Source organism: Saimiri boliviensis, chromosome 14 (genome assembly GCF_048565385.1).
Source record: "Saimiri boliviensis isolate mSaiBol1 chromosome 14, mSaiBol1.pri, whole genome shotgun sequence".
In the NCBI taxonomy this organism is placed as follows: domain Eukaryota; kingdom Metazoa; phylum Chordata; class Mammalia; order Primates; family Cebidae; genus Saimiri; species Saimiri boliviensis.
This window is the reverse complement of record NC_133462.1, coordinates 46,416,749-46,443,663: the sequence shown is the minus strand read 5'-3', so window position 1 is coordinate 46,443,663 and position 26,915 is coordinate 46,416,749. Positions and strand designations below refer to the sequence as shown.

General features: G+C 32.4%; 1 long non-coding RNA gene across 3 annotated transcripts in view; it reads left to right on the top strand.

The window, feature by feature from the left end:
- Positions 1–26,915, top strand: part of LOC141581056 (uncharacterized) — a 120,569-nt gene that overhangs the window by 50,960 nt on the left and 42,694 nt on the right. For all 3 annotated transcript variants that reach the window (XR_012513503.1, XR_012513501.1, XR_012513502.1), the window contains 2 exons: positions 11,766–11,911; positions 13,043–13,188. This is a non-coding gene — a long non-coding RNA (uncharacterized LOC141581056). The remainder of the gene's footprint in view (positions 1–11,765; positions 11,912–13,042; positions 13,189–26,915) is intronic.

Below are 26,915 nucleotides of genomic sequence, written 5' to 3'. Positions count from 1 at the left end.
ATTTGTATTTTTGAAAATAACAGAGCTTGGGATTGTATTTGTATAATTTTCCAAGATACAGCTATGATTTGTATTTGTATTTTTGACAATACCACAGCGTGATGGTGTATATTTATTATTTTCAAAGACACAGCTAAGGGTGGTATTTGTAATTTTGAAAATAACACAGCTTGGATGTGTATTTGTATTATTTTCCAAGATACAGCTAATGGTTGTATTTGCATTTTTGAAAATAACACAGCTTGGGGGTGTATTTGTATTATTTTCCAAGATACAGCTAAGGGTTGTATTTGTGTTTTCGAAAATAACACAGCTTGGGTGTGTATTTGTATTATTTTACAATATACAGCTAAGGGTTGTATTTGTATTTTTGACAATAACAAAGCCTGGGGGTGTATTTTTATTATTTTCCAAGATACAGATAAGGGTTGTATTTGTATGTTTGACAGTAAAACAGCTGGGGGTGTATTTGTATTATTTTCAATGATCCGGCTAAGGGTTCTATTTGTATTTTTGACAATAACACAGCTTGGGGGTGTATTTGTATTATTTTCCGAGATACAGCTAAGGGTTGTATTTGTATTTTTGAAAATAACCCAGCTTGGGATTGTATTTGTATTATTTTCGAAGGTACAGCTAAGGGTTGTATTTGTATTTTTGACAATAACACAGCTTCGGGGTGTATTTGTATTATTTTCCAAGATACAGCTAAGGGTTGTATTTGTATTTTTGAAAATAACAGAGCTTGGGGGTGTATTTGTATTATTTTCTGAGATACAGCTAATGGTTGTATTTTCATTTTTGAAAATGTCACAGCTTTGGGGTGTCTTTGAATTATTTTACAAGATAAAACTAAGGGTTGTATTTGTATTTTTGAAAATAACACAGCTTCGTGGTGTATTTGTATTATTTTCCAAGATACAGGTAAGTGTTGCATTTGTATTTTTGAAAATAAAACAGCTATGGGGTGTATTTGTATTATTTTTCAAGATACAGCTAAGGGTTTTATTTGTATTTTTGAAAATAACACAGCTTAAGGGTGAATTTGTATTATTTTCCAAGATACAGCTTGGAGTTGTATTTGTATTCTTGAAATTAACACAGCTTTGGTGTATATGTGTATTATTTTCCAAGAAAAAGCTATGGGTTATATTTGTATTTTTGACAATAACACAGCTTGGGGGTGTATTTGTATTATTTTCCGAGATACAGCTAAGGGTTGTATTTGTATTTTTGAAAATAACACAGTTTGGGGGTGTATTTGTATTATTTTCTAAGATACAGCTAAGGGTTGTAATTGTATTTTTGACAATAACACAGCTTCGGGGTGTATTTGTATTATTTTCCAAGATACAGCTATGGGTTGTATTTGTATTTTTGAAAATAACACAGCTTGGGTGTGCATTTTTATTATTTTCCAAGATACAGCTAAGGGTTGTATTTGTATTTTTGAAAATAACAGAGCTTGGGGGTGTATTTGTATTATTTTCTGAGATACAGCTAAGTGTTGTATTTTCATTTTTGAAAATGTCACAGCTTTAGGGTGTCTTTGAATTATTTTGCAAGATACAACTAAGGGTTGTATTTGTATTTTTGAAAATAACACAGCTTCGTGGTGTATTTGTATTATTTTCCAAGATAGAGCTAAGGGTTGTATTTGTATTTTTGAAAATAAAACAGCTATGGGGTGTATTTGTATTATTTTCCAAGATACAGCTAAGGGTTTTATTTGTATTTTTGAAAATAACACAGCTTGGGGGTGAATTTGTATTATTTTCCAAGATACAGCTAAGAGTTGTATTTGTATTCTTGAAATTAACACAGCTTTGGTGTATATGTGTATTATTTTCCAAGAAAAAGCTATGGGTTATATTTGTATTTTTGACAATACCACAGCTTGGGGGTTATTTGTATTATTTTCCAGGATACAGCTAAGTGTTGTATTTGTATTTTTGAAAATATCTCAGCGTGGGGTGTATTTGAATTATTATCCAAGATACAGCTAAGGGTTGTATTTGTATTTTTTAAAATAACACAGATTGGGGGTGTATTTGTATTATTTTCAAAGACACAGCTAAGGGTGGTATTTGTAGTTTTGAAAATATCAGAGCTTGGGGGTGTATTTGTATTATTTTCCAAGATACAGCTAAGAGTTGTATTTGTATTTTTAAAAATAACACAGGTTGGGGGCGTATTTGTATTATTTTCCAAGATACAGCTAAGGGTTGTATTTGTATTTTTGAAAATAACACAGCTTGTCGGTGTATTTGTATTATTTTCCGAGATAAAGCTAAGGGTTGTATTTGTATTTTTGACAATAACACAGCTTGTGTGTGTATTTGTATTATTTTCCAGGATACAGCTAACGGTTGTATTTGTGTTTTTGAAAATAACACAGATTGGGGGTGTATTTGTATTATTTTCCAAGATACAGCTAAGGATTGTATTTGTGTTTTTGAAAATAACACAGCTTGGGAGTGTATATGCATTATTTTCCAAGATACAGCTAAGGGTTGTATTTGTATTTTTGAAAACAACACATTTTGTAGGTGTATTTGTATTATTTTACAAGATACAGCTAAGGGTTGTATTTGTGTTTTTGAAAATAACACAGCTTGGGGGTGTATTTGTATTATTTTCCAAGATACAGCTAAGGGTTGTATTTGTATTTTTGAAAATAACACAGCTTGGGGGTGTATTTGTATTATGTTCCAAGATACAGCTAAGGGTTGTATTTGTACTTTTGAAAATAACACAGCTTTGGGTTGTATTTGTATTATTTTCGAGATACAGCTAAGGGTTGTATTTGTCTTTTTAAAAATAACACAGCTTGGGGGTGTATTTGTATTGTATTCCAAGATTCAGATAAGGGTTTTATTTGTGTTTTTGAAAATAACACAGCTTGGGTGTGTATTTGTATTATTTTCCAAGATACAGCTAAGGGTTGCATTTGTATTTTTCAAAAAAACACAGCTTGGTGGTGTATTTGAATTATTTTACAAGATACAGCTAAGTGTTGTATTTGTATTTTTGACAATAACAAAGCCGGGGGTGTATTTGAAGTATTTTCCAAGATACAGCTAAGGGTTTTATTTGTATTTTTGAAAATAACACAGCTTGGGGGTGTATTTGTATTATTTTCCGAGATACAGCTAAGGGTTGTATTTGTATTTTTGAAAATAACACAGCTTCGGGGTTTATTTGTATTATTTTCGGAGATAGAGCTAAGGGTTGTATTTCTATTCTTGAAAATAACACAGCTTGGGAGAGTGTTTGTATTTTTTTCCGAGATACAGCTAAGGGTTGTATTTGTATTTTTGAAAATAACACCGCTGGGGGGTGTATTTGTATATTATTGCAAGATAGAGCTAAGGGTTGTATTTGTGTTTTTGAAAATTACACAGCTTGGGGGTGTATTTTTATTATTTTTCAAGATACCGCTAAGGGCAGTATTTGTATTTTTGAAAAAAACACAGCTTGGTGGTGTATTTGAATTATTTTACGATTTACAGCTAAGGGTTTTATTTGTATTTTTGAAAATAACAAAGCCGGGGGTGTATTTGTATTATTTTCCAAGATACAGCTACGGGTTGTATTTGTATTTTTGACTATAACACAGCTTGCGGGTGTATTTGTATTATTTTCTAAGATACAGCTAAGTGTTGTATTTGTATTTTTGACAATAACACAGCTTGGGGGTGTATTTGAATTATTTTCCAAGACACAGCTAAGGGTTGTATTTATATTTTTGAAAATAACACAGCTTGGGATTGTATTTGTATTATTTTCCATGATACAGCTAAGATTTGTATTTGTATTTTTGACAATAACACAGCTTGAGGGTGTATTTTTATTATTTTCAAAGACACAGCTAAGGGTGGTATTTGTAATTTTGAAAATAACACAGCTTGGGTGTGTATTTGTATTATTTTCCAAGATACAGCTCATCGTTGTATTTGTATTTTTGAAAATAACACAGATTGGGTGTGTATTTGTATTATTTTACAATATACAGCTAAGGGTTTTATTTGTATTTTTGATAATAACAAAGCCTGGGGGTGTATTTTTATTATTTTCCAAGATACAGATAAGTGTTTTATTTGTATGTTTGACAGTAAAACAGCTGGGGGTGTATTTGTATTATTTTAAAAGACCCGGCTTAGGGTTCTATTTGTAGTTTTGACAATAACACAGCTTGGGGGTGTACTTGAATTATTTTACAATTTACAGCTAAGGGTTGTATTTCTATTTGGGAAATTAACACAGCTTGGGGGTGTATTTGTATTATTTTTCAAGATAGAGCTAATGTTTGCAACTGTAATTTTGAAAATAACACAGCTAGGGGGTGTATTTGTATTATTTTCAAAGACACAGCTAAGGGTGGTATTTGTACTTTTGAAAAGAACACAGCTTGGGGGTGTATTGGTATTATTTTCCAAGATACAGCTAAGGGTTGTATTTGTATTTTTGAAAATAACACAGCTTGGGGGTGTATTTGTATTATTTTCCAAGATAGAGCTAAGGGTTGTATTTGTGTTTTTGACAACAACAAACCTTCTGGTGTATTTGTATTATTTTCCCACATACAGCTAAGGGTTGTATTTGTATTTTTGAAAATAACACAGCTGGGGGGTGTATTTGTATTATTATCCAAAATACAGCTAAGGGTTGTATTTGTATTTTTTAAAATAACACAGATTAGGGGTGTATTTGTATTATTTTCAAAGACACAGCTAAGGGTGGTATTTGTAATTTTGAAAATATCACATCTTGGGGGTGTATTTGTATTATTTTCCAAGGTACAGCTAAGGGTTGTATTTGTATTTTTGAAAATAACACAGGTTGGGGGCGTATTTGTATTATTTTCCAACATACAGCTAAGGGTTGTATTTGTATTTTTGAAAATAACACAGCTTGTGGGTGTATTTTTATTATTTTCCGAGATAAAGCTAAGGGTTGTATTTGTATTTTTGACAATAACACAGCTTGGGGGTGTATTTGTATTATTTTCCATGATACAGCTAAGGGTTGTATTTGTATTTTTGAAAATAACACAGCTTGGAGGTGTATTTGTATTATTTTCAAAGACACAGCTAAGGTTTCTTTTTGTAGTTTTGAAAATAACACAGCTTTGGTGTGTATTTGTATTATTTTCCAACATACAGCTATGGCTTGTATTTGTGTTTTTGAAAATAACAGAGCTTGGGTGTGTATTTGCATTATTTTCCAAGATACAGCTAAGGGTTGTATTTGTATTTTTGAAAACAACACATTATGTAGGTGTATTTGTATTATTCTACAAGATACAGCTAAGGGTTGTATTGGTGTTTTTGAAAATAACGCAGCTTGGGGATGTATTTGTATTATTTTCCAAGATACAGCTAAGGGTTGTATTTGTACTTTTGAAAATAACACAGCTTGGGGTTGTATTTGTATTATTTTCGAGATACAGCTAAGGGTTGTATTTGTCTTTTTAAAAATAACACAGCTTGGGGTTGTATTTGTATTATATTCCAAGATACAGAGAAGGGTTGTATTTGTGTTTTTGAAAATAACACAGCTTGGGAGTGTATTTGTCTTATTTTCCATGATACAGCTAAGGGTTGCATTTGTATTTTTGAAAAAAACACAGCTTGGTGGTGTATTTGAATGATTTTACAAGATACAGCTAAGTGTTGTATTTGTATTTTTGACAATAACAAAGCCGGGGTTTTATTTGAAGTATTTTCCAAGATACAGCTAAGGGTTTTATTTGTATTTTTGAAAATAACACAGCTTGGGGGTGTATTTGTATTATTTTCCGAGATACAGCTAAAGGTTGTATTTGTATTTTTTAAAATAACACAGCTTGGGGGTGTATTTGTATTATTTTCGGAGATACAGCTAAGGGTTCTATTTGTATTTTTGAAAATAACACAGCTTGGGAGAGTATTTGTATTTTTTTCCGAGATACAGCTAAGGGTTGTATTTGCATTTTTCAAAATAACACAGCTTGTGATTGTATTTGTATTATTTTCCAAGATACAGCTAAGAGTTGTATTTTCATTTTTGACAATAACTCCGCTTGAGGGTGTATTTGTATTATTTTCTAAGATACAGCTAAGGGTTGTATGTATATTTTTGACAATAACACAGCTTCGGGGTGTATTTGTATTATTTTCCAAGGTACAGCTTAGGGTTGTATTTGTATTTTAGAAAATAACGCATCTTGGGGGTGTTTTTGTATCATTTTCCAAGATGCAGCTAAGGGTTGTATTTGTATTTTTGACAATAACAAAGGTTGGGTGTGTATTTGTATTATTTTCCAAGATACAGCTAAGGTTTGTATTTGTATTTTTGAAAATAACACAGCTTGGAGGTGTATTTGTATTATTATCCAAGATACAGCTAAGGGTTGTATTTGTATTTTTGAAAATAACACAGCTTTGGGGTGTATTTGTATTATTTTCAAAGACACAGCTAAGGGTGGTATTTGTAGTTTTGAAAATATCACAGCTTGGGGGTGTATTTGTATTATTTTCCAAGATACAGCTAAGGGTTGTATTTGTATTTTTGACAATAACAAAGCCATGGGTGTATTTGTATTATTTTCCAAGATTCAGCTTAGGGTTGTATTTGTATTTTTGATAATAACACAGCATGTGGGTGTATTTGTATTATTTTCAAAGATACAGCTTAGGGTTTTATTTCTATTTTTGAAAATAACACAGCTTGTGGGTGTATTTGTATTATTTTCCAAGATAAAGCTAAGGGTTTTATTTGTATTTTTGAAAATAACACAGCTTGTGGGTGTATTTGTATTATTTTCCGAGATACAGCTAAGGGATGTAGTTGTATTTTTTAAAATAACACATTTTGGGGGTGTATTTGAGTTATTTTACAAGATACAGCTAAGGGTTGTATTTGTATTTATGACAATAACAAAGCCGGGGGTGTATTTATATTATTTCCCAAGATACAGCTAAGGGTTGTGTTTGTATTTTTAACAATAATACAGCATGTGGGTGTATTTGTATTATTTTAAAAGATACAGCTAAGGCTTGTATTTGTATTTTTGACAATAACACAGCTTGTGGGTGTATTTGAATTATTTTCCAAGATACAGCTATTAATTGTATTTATATTTTTGAAAATAACACAGCTTGGGGGTGTATTTGTACTATTTTCCAAAATACAGCTAAGGGTTGTATTTGTATTTTTGAAAACAACACAGCTTGGGTTTGTATTTGTATTATTTTCCGATATTCAGCTAATGGTTGTATTTGTCTTTTTTAAAATAAAAAAACTTGGTGGTGTATTTGTATTATATTCCAAGATACAGATAATGGTTTTATTTGTGTTTTTGAAAATAACACAGCTTGGGGGTGTATTTGTATTAATTTCCCAGATACAGATAAGGGTTGTATTTGTATTTTTGAAAATAACACAGCTTTGGGGATGTGTTTGTATTATTTTCAAAGACACAGCTAAGGGTGGTATTTGTAGTTTTGAAAATATCACAGCTTGGGCGTGTATTTGTATTATTTTCCAAGATACAGGTAAGTGTTGTATTTGTATTTTTGAAAATAACACAGCTTTGTGGTTTATTTGTATTATTTTCCAATATACAGGTAAGGGTTATGTTTGTATTTTTGACAATAACACAGATTGGGGTTGTATTTGTATTATTTTCCGAGATACAGCTGTGGGTTGTATTTGTGTTTTTGCAAATAACACAGCTTGGGGGTGTATTTGTATTATTTTCCAAAGATACAGCTAAGTGTTGTATTTGTATTTTTGAAAATAACACAGCTTGGGGGTGTATTTGAATTATTTTACAAGATACAGCTTAGGGTTGTATTTGTATTTTTGACAATAACAAAGCCGGGGGTGTATTTATATTATTTTCCAAGATAGAGTTAAAGGTTGTGTTTGTATTTTTGACAATAACACAGCTTGGGGATTTATTTGTATTATTTTTAGATACAGCTAAGGGTTGTATTTGTATTTTTGAAAATAACACATTTTGGGGGTGTATTTGTATTATTTTACAAGATACAGGTAAGGGTTGTATTTGTGTTTTTGAAAATAACACAGCTTGGGGGTATATTTGTATTATTTTCCAAGATACAGCTAAGGATTGTATTTGTATTTTTGAAAATAACACCGCTTGTGGGTTTATTTGTATTATTTTCCAAGATACAGCTAAGGTTTTTATTTGTATTTTTGAAAATAACACAGCTTGGGGATCTATTTGTATTATTTTCCGAGATAGACCTAAGTGTTGTATTTGTTTTTTTTTAAATAACACAGCTTGTGGGTGTATTTGTCTTATATTCCAAGATACAGCTTAGGAATGTATTTGTGTTTTTGAAAATAACACAGCCTGGGTGTGTATTTGTATTATTTTCCAAGATACAGCTAAGGGTTGTATTTGTATTTTTCAAAAAAACACAGCTTGGGGGTGTATTTGAATTATTTTACAAGATACAGCTAAGGGTTGTATTTGTATTTTTGACAATAACAAAGCAGGGGGTGTATTTGAATTATTTTCCAAGATACAGCTAAGGGTTGTATTTGTATTTTTGACAATAACACAGCTTTTGGGTGTATTTGTATTATTTTCGGAGATACAGCTAAGGGTTGTATTTGTATTTTTGAAAATAACACAGCTTTGGAGAGTATTTGTATTTTTTTCCGAGATACAGCTAAGGGTTGTATTTGTGTTTTTGAAAATAACACAGCATGGGAGTGTTTTTGTATTATATTCCACGATACAGCTAATGGTTGTATTTGTGTTTTTGAAAATAACACAGCTTGGGGTTGTATTTTTATTATTTTCCAAGATACAGCTAAGGGTTGTATTTGTATTTTTGACAATAACAAAGCTGGGGGTGTATTTATATTATTTTCCAACATACAGCTATGGGTTGTGTTTGTATTTTTGACAATAACGCAGCCTGTGGGTGTGTTTGTATTATTTTCAAAGTTACAGCTAAGGGTTCTATTTGTATTTTTGACAATAGCACAGCTTTGGGGTGTATTTGAATTACTTTCCAAGATACAGCTAAGGGTTGTATTTATATTTTTGACAATAACACAGCTTCGGGGTGTATTTGTATTATTTTCCAAGATACAGCTAATGGTTGTATTTGTATTTTTGAAAATAACACAGCTTGGGTGTGTATTTGCATTATTTTCCAAGATACAGCTAAGGGTTGTATTTGTATTTTTGACAATAACAAAGCCTGTGGGTGTATTTGTATTATTTTCCAAGGTTTAGCTAAGGTTTGTATTTGTATTTTTTAAAATAACACAGCTTGGGGTGTATTTGTATAATTTTCCAAGATACATCTTTGGGTTGTATTTATATTTTTTACACTAACACAGCTTGGGTGTGTATTTGTATTATTTTCCAAGATACAGCTAAGGGTTGTATTTGTATTTTTGACAGTAACACAGCCTGGAGCTGTATTTGTATTATTTTCAAAGACACAGCCCAGGGTTGTATTTGTATTTTTGAAAATAACACAGCTTGGGGGTGTATTTGTATTATTTTCCAAGATACAGCTAAGGGTTGTATTTGTATTTTTGAAAATAACACAGCTTGGCAGTGTATTTGTTTTATTTTACAAGATACAGCTAAGGGTTGTATTTGTCTTTTTTAAAATAACACAGCTTGGGGATGTATTTCTATTATATTCCTAGATACAGCTAAGGGATGTATTTGTGTTTTTGAAAATAACACAGCTTGGGGGTGTATTTGTATTATTTTCCGAGATACAGCTAAGGGTTGTTTTTGTATTTTTGAAAATAACACAGCATGGGGGTGTATTTGTATTATTTTCCGATATACAGCTAAAGGTTGTATTTGTATTTTTGAAAATAACACAGCTTGGGGGTGTATTTGTATTATTTTTGGAGATACAGCTAACGGTTTTATTTGTATTTTTGAAAATAACACAGCTTGGAAGAGTATTTGTATTTTTTTCCGAATTACAGCTAAGGGTTGTATTTTTATTTTTGAAAATAACACAGCTTGGGGGTGTATTTGTATTATTTTCTGAGATACACCTAAGGGTTGTATTTGTATTTTTGAAAACAACATGTCTTGGGGGTGTATTTGAATTATTTTACAAGATGAAGCTAAAGGTTGTATTTGTATTTTTGACAATAACAAAGCCGGGGGTGTAATTGAATTATTTTCCAAAATACAGCTAAGGGTTGTATTTGTATTTTTGAAAATAACACAGCTTGGGGGTGTATTTGTATTATTTTCCGAGTTACAGCTATGGGTTGTATTTGTATTTTTGAAAATAACACCGCTTGGTGGTGTATTTGTATTATTTGCCAAGATGCAGCTAAGGGTTGTATTTGTGTTTTTGAAAATAACACAGCTTGTGGGTGTATTTGTATTATTTTCCAAGATACAGCTAAGGGTTGTATTTGTATTTTTGAAAATAACACATCTAGGGGGTGTATTTGTATCATTTTCCAAGATACAGCTAAGGGTTGTATTTGTATTTTTGAAAATAACACAGCTTGGGGTTGTATTTGTATTATTTTCCGAGATACAGCTAAGGGTTGTATTTGTATTTTTGAAAATAACACAGCATGTGGGTGTATTTGTATTATATTCCAAGATACAGCTAAGGGTTGTATTTGTGTTTTTGAAAATAACACAGCTTGGGGTTGTATTTTTATTATTTTCCAAGATACAGCTAAGTGTTGTATTTGTATTTTTGAAAAAACACAGCTTTGTTGTGTATTTGAATTATTTTACAAGATACAGCTAAGTGTTGTATTTGTATTTTTGACAATAACAGAGAAGGGGGTGTATTTGTATTATTTTCCAAGGTACAGCTAAAGGTTGTATTTGTATTTTTGACAATAACACAGCTTGTGGGTGTATTTGTATTATTTTCCAAGATACAGCTAAGGGTTGTATTTGTATTTTTGACAATAACACAGCTTGGGGGTGTATTTGAATTATTTTCGAAGAAACAGCTAAGGGTTGTATTTGTATTTTTGAAAATAACACAGCTTGGGATTGTATTTGTATTATTTTCCAAGATACAGCTAAGGGTTGTATTTGTATTTTTGAAAATAGCACAGCTTGGGGGTGTATTTGTATTATTTTCCAAGAAACAGCTATGGGTTGTATTTGGACTTTTGACAATAACACAGCTTGTGTGTGTATTTGTATTATTTTCCAAGATACAGCTAAGGGTTGTAATACACAGCTAAAACTGTCCGTGCTTTGAATGCTAGACATGTTTTTCAGAATACACAGCTAAAACGGTCCCCGCTTTAATTGCTAAAACGGGGACCGTTTTAGCTGTGTATTTTGAAAAATTTGTGGGCTCTTCAAAGAGAAAGCTAATTTTGCTGTGCCTTTGGTTTCGAGGGGAAATGGGAGTCCTCTTCAGTCAGCAGGGACGACACCTGAGTCCTTTGCAGTCCTCTTGTCTGCCTCTGAGGGTGAAATGAGAGTGGTCCCTGTCATCATGAGCAATGTCTGAAAGAATTATTCACATTCCCTACGAGAATAGACAGGTGAAATAACGAAATATGTGTCTTCCTTTGGAGCATGGACGGGTTCAAAGCCCACCTCATACCGCTAAGTATTTTTCTGAACACGAGCAGTTGTGTGTGAGGCTTGTGTTGGGTGTATTTTGTGTCACGTGCGTGTGTGTGTGTGTGTGTCTGTGTGTGTGTGTGTCTGTGGATGTGTGTCTGTATTTCTGTCTTCATTCCTGAGCAGCAAATCTTTTTTCCTCTTTTAGCATGTTACTCAGAACTGTGGATGAAGCACAGCACTCCTGAAAACACAATCCATGTATGGTTGAAGGAATTTTTCTTGGTGATGAGTGATAGGTTGGTGACTGAAACCAGCTCATTTCCCATTGACCACTGAGGCCACATCTCTCAGGTGAGAAGCAAACTGAGAATTTGAACCAGGCACATTCTCCTTAGAGACAATGGGCCAAAGACAGGTCCGATGGAATCTAATGTCTTTTCATGTTGACATCCATCCCGTCAAGCTCTCGTTAAGCCATTGAAGTGTCACATTGGGCTTGGGGGAGGCGGTGCACCCTGTGAAATTACACGTCCGAAGATTTGGATTTGATTTCCAGCCCTCTGCCAGTCAGTCTGCCAGGCACTTTCATGTGACAAGCGTTAGGCGAGTCCCTTTCTGTCTCTGTTTCCCGATTCCTTCACAGGGATTTATGAGGGCCATAAGGCCCACTGGGAAAAGATCCCTCTTCCAGCTCAGTGCCTGCTTTTTCGGTTTGACTTGTCAATCTGGACTTGAATACACCTTTGGTTTTGGATTGACTCTATTACCTCTCCTAGAAATTAACACACAAAACTGACAGCTGATTGACAAGATGAGAAGCAGTTTTCCAGAATTCAAATTGAACTTAATCCTTTATTTCTAAAAGAATGCTCAACTCAAGGGGACACAGATCACTCGTTTTGACTTCATGAGTTATGGCAGGTAGAGACAACTTTTTGAAAATACACAGCTAAAACTGTCCGTGCTTTGAATGCTAGACAAGTTTTTCAGAATACAAAGCTAAAACGTTCCACGCTTTAAGTATTTTATGCGGGGACCATTTTAGCTGTGTATTTTGAAAAAGTTGTGTGCTCTTCAAAGAGAAAGCTACTTTTGCTGTGTCTTTGGGTTCGAGGGGAAATGGGAGTCCTCTTCAGTCAGCCGGGACGACACCTGAGTCCTTTGCAGTCCTCTTGTCTGCCTCTGAGGGTGAAATGAGAGTGGTCCCTGTCATCATGAGCCGTGTCTGAAAGAATTATTCACATTCCCTACGAGAAAAGACGGGTGAAATAGCGAAAGGTGTGTCTTCCTTTGGAGCATGGACGGGTTCAAAGCCCACCTCATACCACTAAATATTTTGCTGATCACGAGCAGTTGTGTGTGCGGCCTGTGTTTGGGTGTTTTATGTGTCACGTGTGTGTGTGAGTGTGTGTGTGTGTCTGTGTGTGTGTGTCTGTATTTCTGTCTCCATTCCTGAGCAGCAAATCTTTTTTCCTCTTTTAGCATGTTACTCAGAACTGTGGATGAAGCCCAGCACTCCTGAAAACACAATCCATGTATGGTTGAAGGAATTTTTCTTGGTGATGAGTGAGAGGTTGGTGACCGAAACCAGCTCATTTCCCATTGACCACTGAGGTCACATCTCTCAGGTGAGAAGCAAAGTGAGAATTTGAACCAGGCACATTCTCCTTAGACACAATGGGCCAAAGACCGGTCCGATGGAATCGAATGTCTTTTCATGTTGACATCCATCCCGTCAAGCTCTCGTTAAGCCATTGAAGTGTCACATTGGGCCTGGGCGAGGCGGTGCACCCTGTGAAATTACACGTCCGAAGATTTGGATTTGATTTCCAGCACTCTGCCAGTCAGTCTGCCAGGCACTTTCATGTGACAAGCCTTAGGCGAGTCCCTTTCTGTCTCTGTTTCCCGATTCCTTCACAGGGATTTATGTGGGCCTTAAGGCCCACTGGGAAAAGATCCCTCTTCCAGCTCAGTGCCTGCTTTCTTGGTTTGACTTGTCAATCTGGACTTGAATACACCTTTGGTTTTGGATTGACTCTATAACCTCTCCTAGAAATAAACACACAAAACTGACAGCTGATTGACAAATGAGAAGCAGTTTTCCAGAATTCAAATTGAACTTAATCCTTTCTTACTAAAAGAATGCTCAACTCAAGGGGACACAGATCACTCGTTTTGACTTCATGAGCTATGGCAGGTAGAGACAACTTTTTGAAAATACACAGCTAAAACTGTCCGTACTTTGAATGCTAGACAAGTTTTTCAAAATACACAGCTAAAACGGTCCTCGATTTAACTGATTTAGTATTTGTATTTTTGAAAATATCACAGCTGGGGGGTGTATTTGTATTATATTCAAAAATACAACTAAGAGTCGTGATTGTATTTTTGAAAATAACACAACTTTGGGGTGTATTTGTATTATATTCAAAAATAAAACTAAGAGTTGTATTTGTATTTTTAAAAATAACACAGCTTGGGGGTGTATTTGTATTATTTTCAAAAATACAACAGAGAGTTGTATTTGTATTTTTGAAAATAAAACAGCTTGCGTGTGTATTTGTATTATTTTCCAAGGTACTGCTAAGGGTTGGATTTGTATTTTTAAAAATAACACAGCTTGGGCGTGTATTTGTATTATTTTCAAAGATACAACTAAGGGTTGTATTTGAATTTTTGAAAATAACACAGCTTGGGGGTGTATTTGTGTTATTGTCCAAGATACAGCTAAGGGATGTTTTTGTCTTTTTAAAAATAACACAGTTTGGGGGTTTATTTGTAGTTTTTTCCAAGATACAACTAAGTGTTTCATTTGTATTTTTGAAAATAATACAGCTTGGGGGTGTATTTGTATTATTTTCAAAGACAAAGCTAAGGGTTGTATTTGTATTTTTGAAAATAACACAGCTTGGCGGTGTATTTGTATTATTTTCAAAGATACAGCTAAGGGTTGTACTTGTATTTTTGAAAATAACACAGCTTAGGGGTGTATTTGTATTACTTTGAAAGATACAGCTAAGGGTTGTATTTGTATTTTTGACAATAACACAGCTTGGGGGTGTATTTGTATTATTTTCAAAGATACAGTTAAGTGTTGTATCTGTATTATTGACCATAAACCAGCTTTGGGGTGTATTTGTATTACATTCAAAGATACACCTAAGGGTTGTATTTGTATTTTTGACAGTAACAGAGCTTGGGGGTGCATTTGTATTATTTTCAAAGATACAGCTAAGGGTTGTATTTGTATTTTTGACAATGACAGAGCTTGGGGGTGTATTTGTATTATTTTCAAAGATACAGCTAACGGTTCTATTTGTATTTTTGACAATAACACAGCCTGGGAGTGTATTTGTATTATTTTCAAAGATACAGCTGAAGGGGTGCATTTGTATTTTTGACAATATCACAGCTTGGGGTGTATATGCATTATTTTCCAAGATACAGCTAAGGGTTGTATTTGTATTTTTGACAATAAGACAGCTTGGAGGTGTATTTGTTTTATTTTCAAAGATACAGCAAAGGGTAGGATTTGTATTTTTGACATTAAGACAGCTTGGGTGTGTATTTGTATTATTTTCTAAGATACAGCTAAGGGATGTATTTGTCTTTTTGAAAATAACACAGCTTGGGGGTGTATTTGTATTATTTTCCAAGATACAGCTAAGGGTTGTATTTGTCTTTTTGAAAATAACACAGCTTCGGGGTGCATTTGTATTATTTTCCAAGACACAGCTAAGGGTTGTATTTGTATTTTTGAAAATAACACAGCTTGAGGTTTTATTTGTATTATTTTCCAAGATAAAGCTAAGTGTTGTATTTGTCTTTTGGAAAATAACACAATTTGGGTATGTATTTGTATTATTTTCCAAGATACAGCTAAGGGCTGTATATGTCTTTTTGAAAATAACACAGCTTGATGGTGTATTTGTATTATTTTACAAGATACAGCTAAGGGTTTTATTTGTATTTTTGAAAATAACACAGCTTGGGGTTGTATTTGTATTATTTGCCAAATACAGCTAAAGGTTGTATTTGTATTTTTGAAAAAAAAACACAGCTTTCGGGTGTATTTGTATTATTTTCCAAGATACAGCTAAGCTTTGTATTTGTATTTTTGAAAATAACACAGTTTGGGGGTGTATTTGTATCATTTTCCAAGATACAGCTAAGGGCTGTATTTGTCTTTTTGAAAATAACACAGCTTGATGGTGTATTTGTATTATTTTACAAGATACAGCTAAGGGTTTTATTTGTATTTTTGAAAATAACACAGCTTGGGGTTGTATTTGTATTATTTGCCAAATACAGCTAAGGGTTGTATTTGTATTTTTGAAAAAAAACACAGCTTTGGGGTGTATTTGTATTATTTTCCAAGATACAGCTAAGCTTTGTATTTGTATTTTTGAAAATAACACAGTTTGGGGGTGTATTTGTATCATTTTCCAAGACACAGCTAAGTATTGCATTTGTATTTTTGAAAATAACACAGCTTGGGGGTGTATTTGAATCATTTTCAAAGGTACAGCTAAGGGTTGTATTTGAATTTTTGAAAATAACTCAGCTTGGTGGTGTATTTGTATTATTTTCCAAGATACAGCTAAGTGTTGTATTTTTATTTTTGACAATAGCACAGCTGGGGGTGTATTTGTATTATTTTCCAAGATACAGCTAAGGGAAGTTTTTGTACTTTTGAAAATAACACAGCTTGGTGGTGTATTTGTATCGTTTTCCAAGATACAGCAAAGGGTTGTATTTGTATTTTTGAAAATAACACAGCTTGGGTGTGTATTTGTATTATTTTCCAAGATACAGCTAAGGGTTTTATTTTGTATTCTTGAAAATATCACAGCTTGTGGGTGTATTTGTATTATTTTCCAAGATACAGCTAAGGGTTGTATTTGTATTTTTGACAATAACACAGCTGGGTTTGTATTTGTATTATTTTAAAAGATACAGCTAAGGCTTGTATTTGTATTTTTTAAAATTACACAGCTTTTGGGTGTATTTGTATTATTTTCCAAGATACAGCTAAGGGTTGTATTTGTATTTTTTACAATAACACAGCTTGGGGGTATATTTGTATTATTTTCCCAGATACATTTAAGGGTTGTATTTGTATTTTGGACAATAACACAGCTTGGGCGTGTATTTGTATTATTTTCCAAGATAGAGCTAAGTGTTGCCTATGTATTTCTGACAATACACAGCTTTGGGTTGTATTTGTATTATTTTCAAAGATACAGCTAAGGATTGTATTTGTATTTTTGAAAATAACACAGCATGGGGGTGTTTTTGTATTATTTTACAAGATACAGCTAAGGGTTGTATTTGTATCTTTGAAAATAACACAGCTTGGGGTTGCATTTGTATTATTTTCCAAAATACAGCTAAAGGGTTGTATTTGTATTTTTGAAAACAACACAGCTTGGGAGTGTATTTCTATTATTTTCGAAGATACAGCTAAGGGTTGTATTTATATTTTTGAAAATAACACAGCTTGGGGGTGTATTTGTATTATTTTCCAAGATACAGTTAAGGGTTTCATTTGTATTTATGACAATAACACAGCATGTGGGTTTATTTCTATTATTTTCCAAGATACAGCTATGGGTTGTATTTGAATTTTTGAGAATAACACAGCTTGGGTGGGTATTTGAATTATTTTCCAAGATACAGCTAAGGTTTCTATTTGTATATTTGAAAATAACACAGCTTGTGTATGTATTTGTATTATTTTCCTATATACAGCTAAGGGTTGTATTTGTATTTTTGAAAATAACACAGCTTGTGGGTGAATTTGTATTATTTTCCAAGATACAGCTAAGGGTTGTATTTGTATTTTTTACAATAACACAGCTTTGGGTTGTATTTGTATAATTTTCAAAGATACAGCTATGCGTTGTATTTGTATTTTTGAAAATAACACAGCTTGGGGGTTTATTTGTATTATATTCCAAGATACAGCTATGGGTTGTATTTGTATTTTTGAAAACAAAACAGCTTGTGGGTGTATTTCTATTATTTTCCAATATACAGCTAAGGGTTGTATTTGTATTTTTGAAAATAACACAGCTTGGGGGTGTTTTTGTGTTCTTTTCGAAGATACAGCTATGGGTTGTACTTATATTTTAGAAAATAACACGGCTTGGGGGTGTATTTGTATTATTTTCCAATATACAGCTAAGAGTCGTATTTGTATTTTTGAAAATAACACAGCTTGGGGGTGTATTTGTATAATTTTCAAAGATACAGCTAAGGATTGTATTTGTATTTTTGAAAATAACACAGCTTAGGGGTGTATTTGTATTATTTGCCAAGATACCGCTGAGGGTTGTATTTGTTTCTTTGAAAATAACACAGATTTGTGTTGTATTTGTATTATTTTCCAAGATACAGCTAAGGGTTGTATTTGTATTTTTGAAAACAACACAGCTTGTGGGTGTATCTCTATTATTTTCCAATATACAGCTAAGGGTTGTATTTGTATTTTTGAAAATAACACAGCTAGGGGGTGTATTTGTGTTATTTTCCATGATAAAGTTAAGGTTTTTATTTTATTCATGACAATAACACAGCCTGTGGCGGTATTTGTATTATTTTCCAAGATACAGCTAAGGGTTGTATTTGAATTTTTGAGAATAACACAGCTTGGGTGTGTATTTGAATTATTTTCCAAGATACAGCTAAGGTTTCTATTTGTATTTTTGAAAATAACACAGCTTGTGGGTGTATTTGTATTATTTTCCAATATACAGCTAAGGGTTGTATTTGTATTTTTGAAAATAACACAGCTTGTGGGTGAATTTGTATTATTTTCCAATAGACAGCTAAGGGTTGTATTTGTATTTTTGAAAATAACACAGCTTGGGTGTGTATTTGTATTATTTTCAAAGATACAGTTATGGGTTGTATTTGTATTTTTGACAATAATAGAGCTTAGTGTTTATTTGTATTATTTTCCAAGATACAGCTAAGGGTTGTAATTGTATTTTTGACAATAACACAGCTTGTGGGTGTATTTGTGTTACTTTCAAAGATACAGCTAAAAGTTGTATTTGTATTTTTGCCAATAACTCAGCTTGGGTGTGTATTTGTGTTATTTTCAAAGATACAACTAAGGGTTGTATTTGTATTTTTGACAATAACTCAGCTTGGCGTTGTATTTGTATTATTTTCAAAGATACAGCTAAGGGTTGTATTTGAATTTTTGAAAATAACACAGCTTGGGGGTGTATTTGTATTATATTCCAAGATACAGCTAAGGGTTTTATTTATTTTTTTTTTTGAAAATAACACAGCTTGGGGTTGTATTTACATTATTTTCCAAGATACAGCTAAGGTTTGTACTGGTATTTTTGAAACTAACACAGCCTGGGGGTGTATTTGTGATTTTTTCCAAGATACAGCTAAGGGTTGTACTTGTATTTTGGAAAATAACACGGCTTGGTGTGTAATTGTATTATATTCCAAGATACAGCTAAGGGTCATACTTGTATTTTTGAAAATAACACAGACTGGGGGTGTATTTGTATTATTTTCCAAGATACAGCTAAGGGTCGTATTTGTATTTTTGAAAATAACACAGCTTGCGGGTGTATTTGTATCATTTTCAAAGATACAGCTAAGGATTGTATTTGTATTTTTGAAAATAACACAGCTTGGGGGTGTATTTGTATTATTTTCCAAGATACAGCTAAGGGGTTTATTTGTATCTTTGAAAATAACACAGCTTGGGGTTGTATTTGTATTATTTTCAAAGATACAGCTAAGGGTTGTATTTGTATTTTTGAAAACAACACGGCTTGTGGGTGTATTTCTATTTTTTTCCAGGATACAGCTAAGGGTTGTATTTGAATTTTTGAGAATAACACAGCTTGGGTGTGTATTTGAATTATTTTCCAAGATACAGCTAAGGTTTCTATTTGTGTTTTTGAAAATAACACAGCTTGTGGGTGTATTTGTATTATTTTCCAATATACAGCTAAGGGTTATATTTGTATTTTTGAAAATAACACAGCTTGTGGGTGAATTTGTATTATTTTCCAAGATACAGCTAAGGGTTCTATTTCTATTCTTGAAAATAACACAGCTTGGAAGTGTAATTGTATTATTTTCCAAGATACAGCTAAGGGTTGTATTTCTATTTTTGACAATAACAGAGCTTGTGTGTGTGTTTGTGTTATTTTCAAAGATACAGCCAAGGGTTGTATTTGTATTTTTTACAATAACACCACTTGGGGTTGTATTTGTATAATTTTCAAAGATACAGCTATGGGTTGTATTTGTATTTTTGAAAATAACACAGCTTGGGGGTTTATTTGCATTATTTTCCAAGATACAGCTAAGGCTTGTATTGGTATTTTTGAAAATAACACAGCCTGGGGGTGTATTTGTGTTCTTTTCCAAGATACAGATAAGGGTTGTACTTGTATTTTGGAAAATAACACGGCTTGGTGGCGTATTTGTATTATATTCCAAGATACAGCTAAGGGTCGTATTTGTATTTTGGAAAATAACACAGCTTGGGGGTGTATTTGTGTTATTTTCCAAGATAAAGTTAAGGTGTTTATTTTATTCATGACAATAACACAGCCTGTGGGTGTATTTGTATGATTTTCCAGGATACAGCTAAGGGTTGTATTTGAATTTTTGAGAATGAAAGAGCTTGGGTGTGTATTTGAATTATTTTCCAAGATACAGCTACGGTTTCTATTTGTATTTTTCAAAATAACACAGCTTGTGGGTGTATTTGTATTATTTTCCAATATACAGCTAAGGGTTGTATTTGTATTTTTGAAAATAACACAGCTTGTGGGTGAATTTGTATTATTTTCCAAGATACAGCTAAGGGTTGTATTTGTATGCTTGAAAGTAACACAGCTTGGGTGTGTATTTCTATTATTTTCCAAGATACAGCTAAGTGTTGTATTTGTATTTTTGAAAATAACGCAGCTTGGCGGTGTATTTGTATTATTTTCCAAGATAGAACCAAGGGTTGAATTTGTATTTTTAACAGAAACCCAGCTTTGGAGTGTATTTGTGTTATTTTCAAAGATACAGCTAAGGGTTGTAATTGTATTTTTGACGGTAACACAGCTTTGGAGTGTATTTATATTATTTTCAAAGATACAGCTAAGGGTTGTATTTGTATTTTTGAAAATAACACAGCTTGGGGTTGTATTTGTATTATTTTCAAAGATAGAGCTAAGGGTTGTATTTGTGTTTTAGAAAATAACACAGCATGGGGGTGTATTTGTATTATTTTCAAAGATACAACTAAGGGTTGTATTTGTATTTTTCACAATAAAGCAGCTTAGTGGTGTATTTGTATTATTTTCAAAGACACAGCTAAGGGTTGTATTTGTATTTTTGACAATATCTCAGCTTGGGGTTTATTTGTATTATTTTCAAAGATAAAGCTAAGGGTTGTATTTATCTTTTTGAAAATAACACGGCTTGGGGGTGTATTTGTATTATTTTCCAAGATACAGCTAAGGGTTGTATTTGTATTTTTCAAAATAACACAGCTTGGGGTTGTATTTGCATTATTTTCAAAGATACAGCTAAGGGTTGTACTTGTATTTTTGACAATAACTCAGCTTGGGGTGTATTTGTATTATTTTCAAAGATACAGCCAAGGGTTGTATTTGTATTTTTGAAAATAACACAGCTTGGGGGTGTATTAGTATTATTTTCCAAGATACAGCTAAGGGTTGTGTTTCTATTTTTGAAAATGAGGCAGCTTGGCGGTGTATTTGTATTATTTTCCAAGATTGAGCTAAGGGTCGTATTTGTATTTTTGACAATCACAGAGCTTGGGGGAGTATTTGTATTATTTTGCAAGATACAGCTAAGGGTTGTATTTGTATTTTTGACCAAAACACAGCTTGTGGGTGTATTTGTGTTATTTTCAAAGATACAGCTTAGGGTTGTAATTATATTTTTGAAAGTAACACAGCTTTGGAGTGTATTTATATTATTTTCAAAGATACAGCTAAGGGTTGTATATGTATTTTTGAAAACAACAAAGCCTGTGGGTGTATTTCTATTATTTTCCAAGATACAGCTAAGGATTGTATTTGTATTTTTGAAAATAACACAGCTTGGGGGTTTATTTGTATTATTTTCCAAGATACAGTTAAGGGTTTTATTGGTATTTATGACAAAAACACAGCATGTGTGTGTTTTGTATTATGTTCCAAGATACTGCTAAGAGTTTTATTTGAATTTTTGAGAATAACACAGCTTGCGTGTGTATTTGAATTATTTTCCAAGATACAGCTAAGGTTTCTATTTGTATTTTTGAAAATAACACAGCTTGTTGGTGTATTTGTATTATTTTCCAATATACAGCTAAGGATTGTATTTGCATTTTTGAAAATAATTCAGCTTGGGGGGTGTATTTGTATTATTTTCCAAGATACAGCTATGGGTTGTATTAGTATTTTTGAAAATAACACAGCTTGGGGTTGTATTTGCATTATTTTCCAAGATACAGTTAAGGGTTGTATTGGTATTTTTGAAAATAACACAGCCTGGGGAGTATTTGTGTTTTTTTCCAAGATAGAGCTAAGGGTTGTACTTGTATTTTGGAAAATAACACGGCTTAGGGGTGTAATTGTATTATATTCCAAGATGCAGCTAAGGATCGTATTTGTATTTTTGAAAGTAACACAGCTTGGAGGTGTATTTGTATTATTTTCCAAGATAGAGCTAAGGGTCGTATTTGTATTTTTGAAAAAAAACACAGCTTGCGGGTGTATTTGTATCATTTTCAAAGATACAGCTAAGGATTGTATTTGTATTTTTGAAAATAACACAGCTTGTGGGTGTTTTTGTATTCTTTTCCAAGATACAGCTAAGGGTTGTATTTGTATCTTTGAAAATAACACAGCATGGGTTTGTATTTGTATTATTTTCCAAGATACAGCTAAGGGTTGTATTTGTATTTTTGAAAACAACAGAGATTGTGGGTGTATTTCTATTATTTTCCAAGATACAGCTAGGGTTGTAATTGTATTTTTGAAAATAACACAGTTTGCAGGTGTATTTGTATTATTTTCCAAGATACAGTTAAGGGTTTTATTTGTATTTATGACAAAAACACAGCATGTGGGTGTATTTGTATTATTTTCCAAGATACAGCTAAGGGTTGTATTTGAATTCTTGAAAATAACACAGCATGGGTTTGTATTTGTATTATTTTCCAATATACAGCTAAGATTTGTATTTCTATTTTTGAAAATAACAAAGCTTGTGGGTAAATTTGTAATATTTTCCAAGATACAGCTAAGGGTTGTGTTTGTATTTTTGAAAATAACGCAGCTTGGCGGTGTATTTGTATTATTTTCCAAAATAGAACTAAGGGTTGAATTTGTATTTTTGAAAATAACACAGCTTGTGGGTGTATTTGTATTATTTTCCGAGATAGAGTTATGGGTTGTATTTGTATTTCTGAAAATAACACAGCTTGGGGGTGTATTTGTATTATTTTCCAAGATACAGCTAAGGGTTGTATTTGAGTTTTTGAAAATATCACAGGTTGGGTGTATATTTGAATTATTTTCCAAGATACAGCTAAGGTTTGTATTTGTATTTTTGAAAATAACACAGTTTTTAGGTGTATTTGTATTATTATACAACATACATCTTAGGGTTGTATTTGTATTTTGGGAAATAACAGAGCTTGTGGGTGTATTTGAATTATTTTCCATGATACAGCTAAGGGTTGTATTTGAATGTTTCAGAATAACACATCTTGTGTGTGTATTGGAATTATTTTCTAAAATACAGCTAAGGTTTCTATTTGTGTTTTTGAAAATAACACAGCTTGTGGGTGTATTTGTATTATTTTCCAATATACAGCTAAGGGTTGTATTTGTATTTTTGAAAATAACACAGCTTGGGGGGTTATTTGTATTATTTTCCAAGATACAGCTATGGGTTGTATTAGTATTTTTGAAAATAACACAGCTTGGGGTTGTATTTGCATTATTTTCCAAGATACAGCTAAGGGTTGTACTGGTATTTTTGAAAATAACACAGCCTGGTGGTGTATTTGTGTTTTTTTCCAAGATGCAGCTAAGGGTTGTACTTGTATTTTGGAAAATAACACGGCTTAGGGGTGTAATTGTGTTATATTCCAAGATACAGCTAAGGATCGTATTTGTATTTTTGAAAATAACACAGCTTGGGGGTGTATTTGTATTATTTTCCAAGATACAGCTAAGGGTCGTATTTGTATTTTTGAAAAAAATCTCAGCTTGGGGGTGTATTTGTATCATTTTCAAAGATACAGCTAAGGATTGTATTTGTATTTTTGAAAATAACACAGCTTGGGGGTGTTTTTGTATTATTTTCCAAGATACAGCTAAGGCTTGTATTTGTATCTTTGAAAATAACACAGCTTGGGGTTGTATTTGTATTATTTTCCAAGATACAGCTAAGGGTTGTATTTGTATTTTTGAAAATAACACAGCTTGGGGTTGTATTTGTATTATTTTCCAAGATACAGTTAAGGGTTTTATTTGTATTTATGACAATAACACAGCATGTGGGTGTTTTTGTTTTATTTTCCAAGATACAACTAAGGGTTGTATATGAATTTTTCAGAATAACACAGCTTGGGTGTGTATTTGAATTATTTTTCAAGATACAGCTAAGGTTTCTATTTGTATTTTTGAAAATAACACAGCTTGTGGGTGTATTTGTATTATTTTCCAATATATTGCAAAGGGTTGTATTTGTATTTTTGAAAATAACACAGCTTGTGGGTGAATTTGTATTATTTTCCAAGATACAGCTAAGGGTTGTATTTGTATTCTTGAAAATAGTACAGCTTGGAGGTGTATTTGTATTATTTTCCAATCTAAAGCTACGGATTGTATTTGTATTTTTGAAAATAACACAGCATGAGGGTGTATTTCTATTACTTTCCAAGATACAGCTAAGGGTTGTATTTGTATTTTTGAATATAACGCAGCTTGGCTGTTTATTTGTATTATTTTCCAAGATAGAGCTAAAGGTTGAATTTGTATTTTTGAAAATAACACAGCTTGGGGGGTGGGGTATTTGTATTATTTTCCAAGATACAGCTATGGTTTGTATTTGTATTTTTGAAAATAACACAGCTTGGCGTTGTATTTGTATTATTTTCCATGATACAGCTAAGGGTTGTATTTCAATTTTTGAGAATAACACAGCTTGGGTGTGTATTTGAATTATTTTCCAAAATATAGCTAAGGTTTCTATTTGTATTTTTGAAAATAACACAGCTTGTGGGTGTATTTGTATTATTTTCCAATATACAGCTAAGGGTTGTATTTGTGTTTTTGAAAATAACACAGCTTGTGGGTGAATTTGTATTACTTTCCAAGATACAGTTATGGGTTGTATTTGTATTTTTGAAAATAACACAGCTTGGGGTTGTATTTGCATTATTTTCCAAGATACAGCTAAGGGTTGTATTGGTATTTTTGAAAATAACACAGCCTGGTGGTGTATTTTTGTTTTTTTCCAAGATACAGCTAAGGGTTGTACTTGTATTTTGGAAAATAACACGGCTTAGGGGTGTAATTGTATTATATTCCAAGAAACAGCCAAGGGTCGTATTTGTATTTTTGAAAATAACACAGCTTGGGGGTGTATTTGTGTTATTTTCCAAAATAGAGCTAAGGGTCGTATTTGTATTTTTGAAAAAAACACAGCTTGCGGGTGTATTTGTATCATTTTGAAAGATACAGCTAAGGATTGTATTTGAATTTTTGAAAATAACACAGCTTGGGGGTGTTTTTGTATTATTTTCCAAGATACAGCTAAGGGTTGTATTTGTATCTTTGAAAATAACACAGCTTGGGTTTGTATTTGTATTATTTTCCAAGATACAGCTAAGGGTTGTATTTGTATTTTTGAAAACAACACAGCTTGTGGGTGTATTTCTATTATTTTCCAAGATACAGCTAGGGTTGTATTTGTATTTTTAAAAATAACACAGCTTGCGGGTGTATTTGTATTATTTTCCAAAATACACTTAAGGGTTTTATTTGTATTTATGACAATAACACAGCCTGTGGGGGTATTTGTATTATTTTCCAAGATACAGCTAAGGGTTTTATTTGAATTTTTGAGAATAACACAGATTGGGTGTGTATTTGAATTATTTTCCAAGATACAGCTAAGGTTTCTATTTGTATTTTTGAAAATAACACAGCTTGTGGGTGTATTTGTATTATTTTCCAATATACAGCTAAGTGTTGTATTTCTATTTTTGAAAATAACAAAGCTTGTGCTTAAATTTGTAATATTTTCCAAGATACACCTAAGGGTTGTATTTGTATTTTTGAAAATAACACAGCTTGGGGGTGTATTTCTATTATTTTCAAAGATACAGCTAAGGGTTGCGTTTGTATTTTTGAAAATAACGCAGCTTAGCGGTGTATTTGTATCATTTTGAAAGATACAGCTAAGGATTGTATATGAATTTTTGAAAATAACACAGCTTGGGGGTGTTTTTGTATTATTTTCCAAGATACAGCTAAGGGTTGTATTCGTATTTTTGAAAACAACACAGCTTGTGGGTGTATTCTTATTATTTTCCAAGATACAGCTAGGGTTGTATTTGTATTTTTGAAAATAACACAGCTTGCGGGTGTATTTGTATTATTTTCCAAGATACAGTTAAGGGTTTTATTTGTATTTATGACAATAACACAGCATGTGGGTGTATTTGTATTATTTTCCAAGATACAGCTAAGGGTTGTATTTGAATTTTTGAGAATAACACAGCTTGGGTGTGTATTTGAATCATTTTCGAAGATACAGCTAAGGTTTCTATTTGTATTTTTGAAAATAACACAGCTTGTGGGTGTATTTGTATTATTTTCCAAGATACAGCTAAGGGTTGTATTTCTATTTTTGAAAATAACACAGCTTGTGGGTAAATTTGTAATATTTTCCAAGATACAGCTAAGGGTTGTATTTGTATTTTTGAAAAAAATCTCATTTTCGGGGTGTATTTGTATCATTTTCCAAGATACAGCTAAGGATTGTATTTGTATTTTTGAAAATAACACAGCTTGGTGTTGTTTTCGTATTATTTTACAAGATACAGCTAATGGTTGTATTTGTATTTTTGAAAATAACACAGCTTGGGGGTGTATTTCTATTATTTTCAAAGATAAAGCTAAGGGTTGTGTTTGTATTTTTGAAAATAACGCTGCTTGGCGGTGTATTTGTATTATTTTCCAAGATAGAGCTAAGGGTTGAATTTGTATTTTTCAAAATAACACAGCTTGGGGGTGTATTTGTATTATTTTCCAAGATAGAGTTAAGGGTTGTATTTGTATTTCTGAAA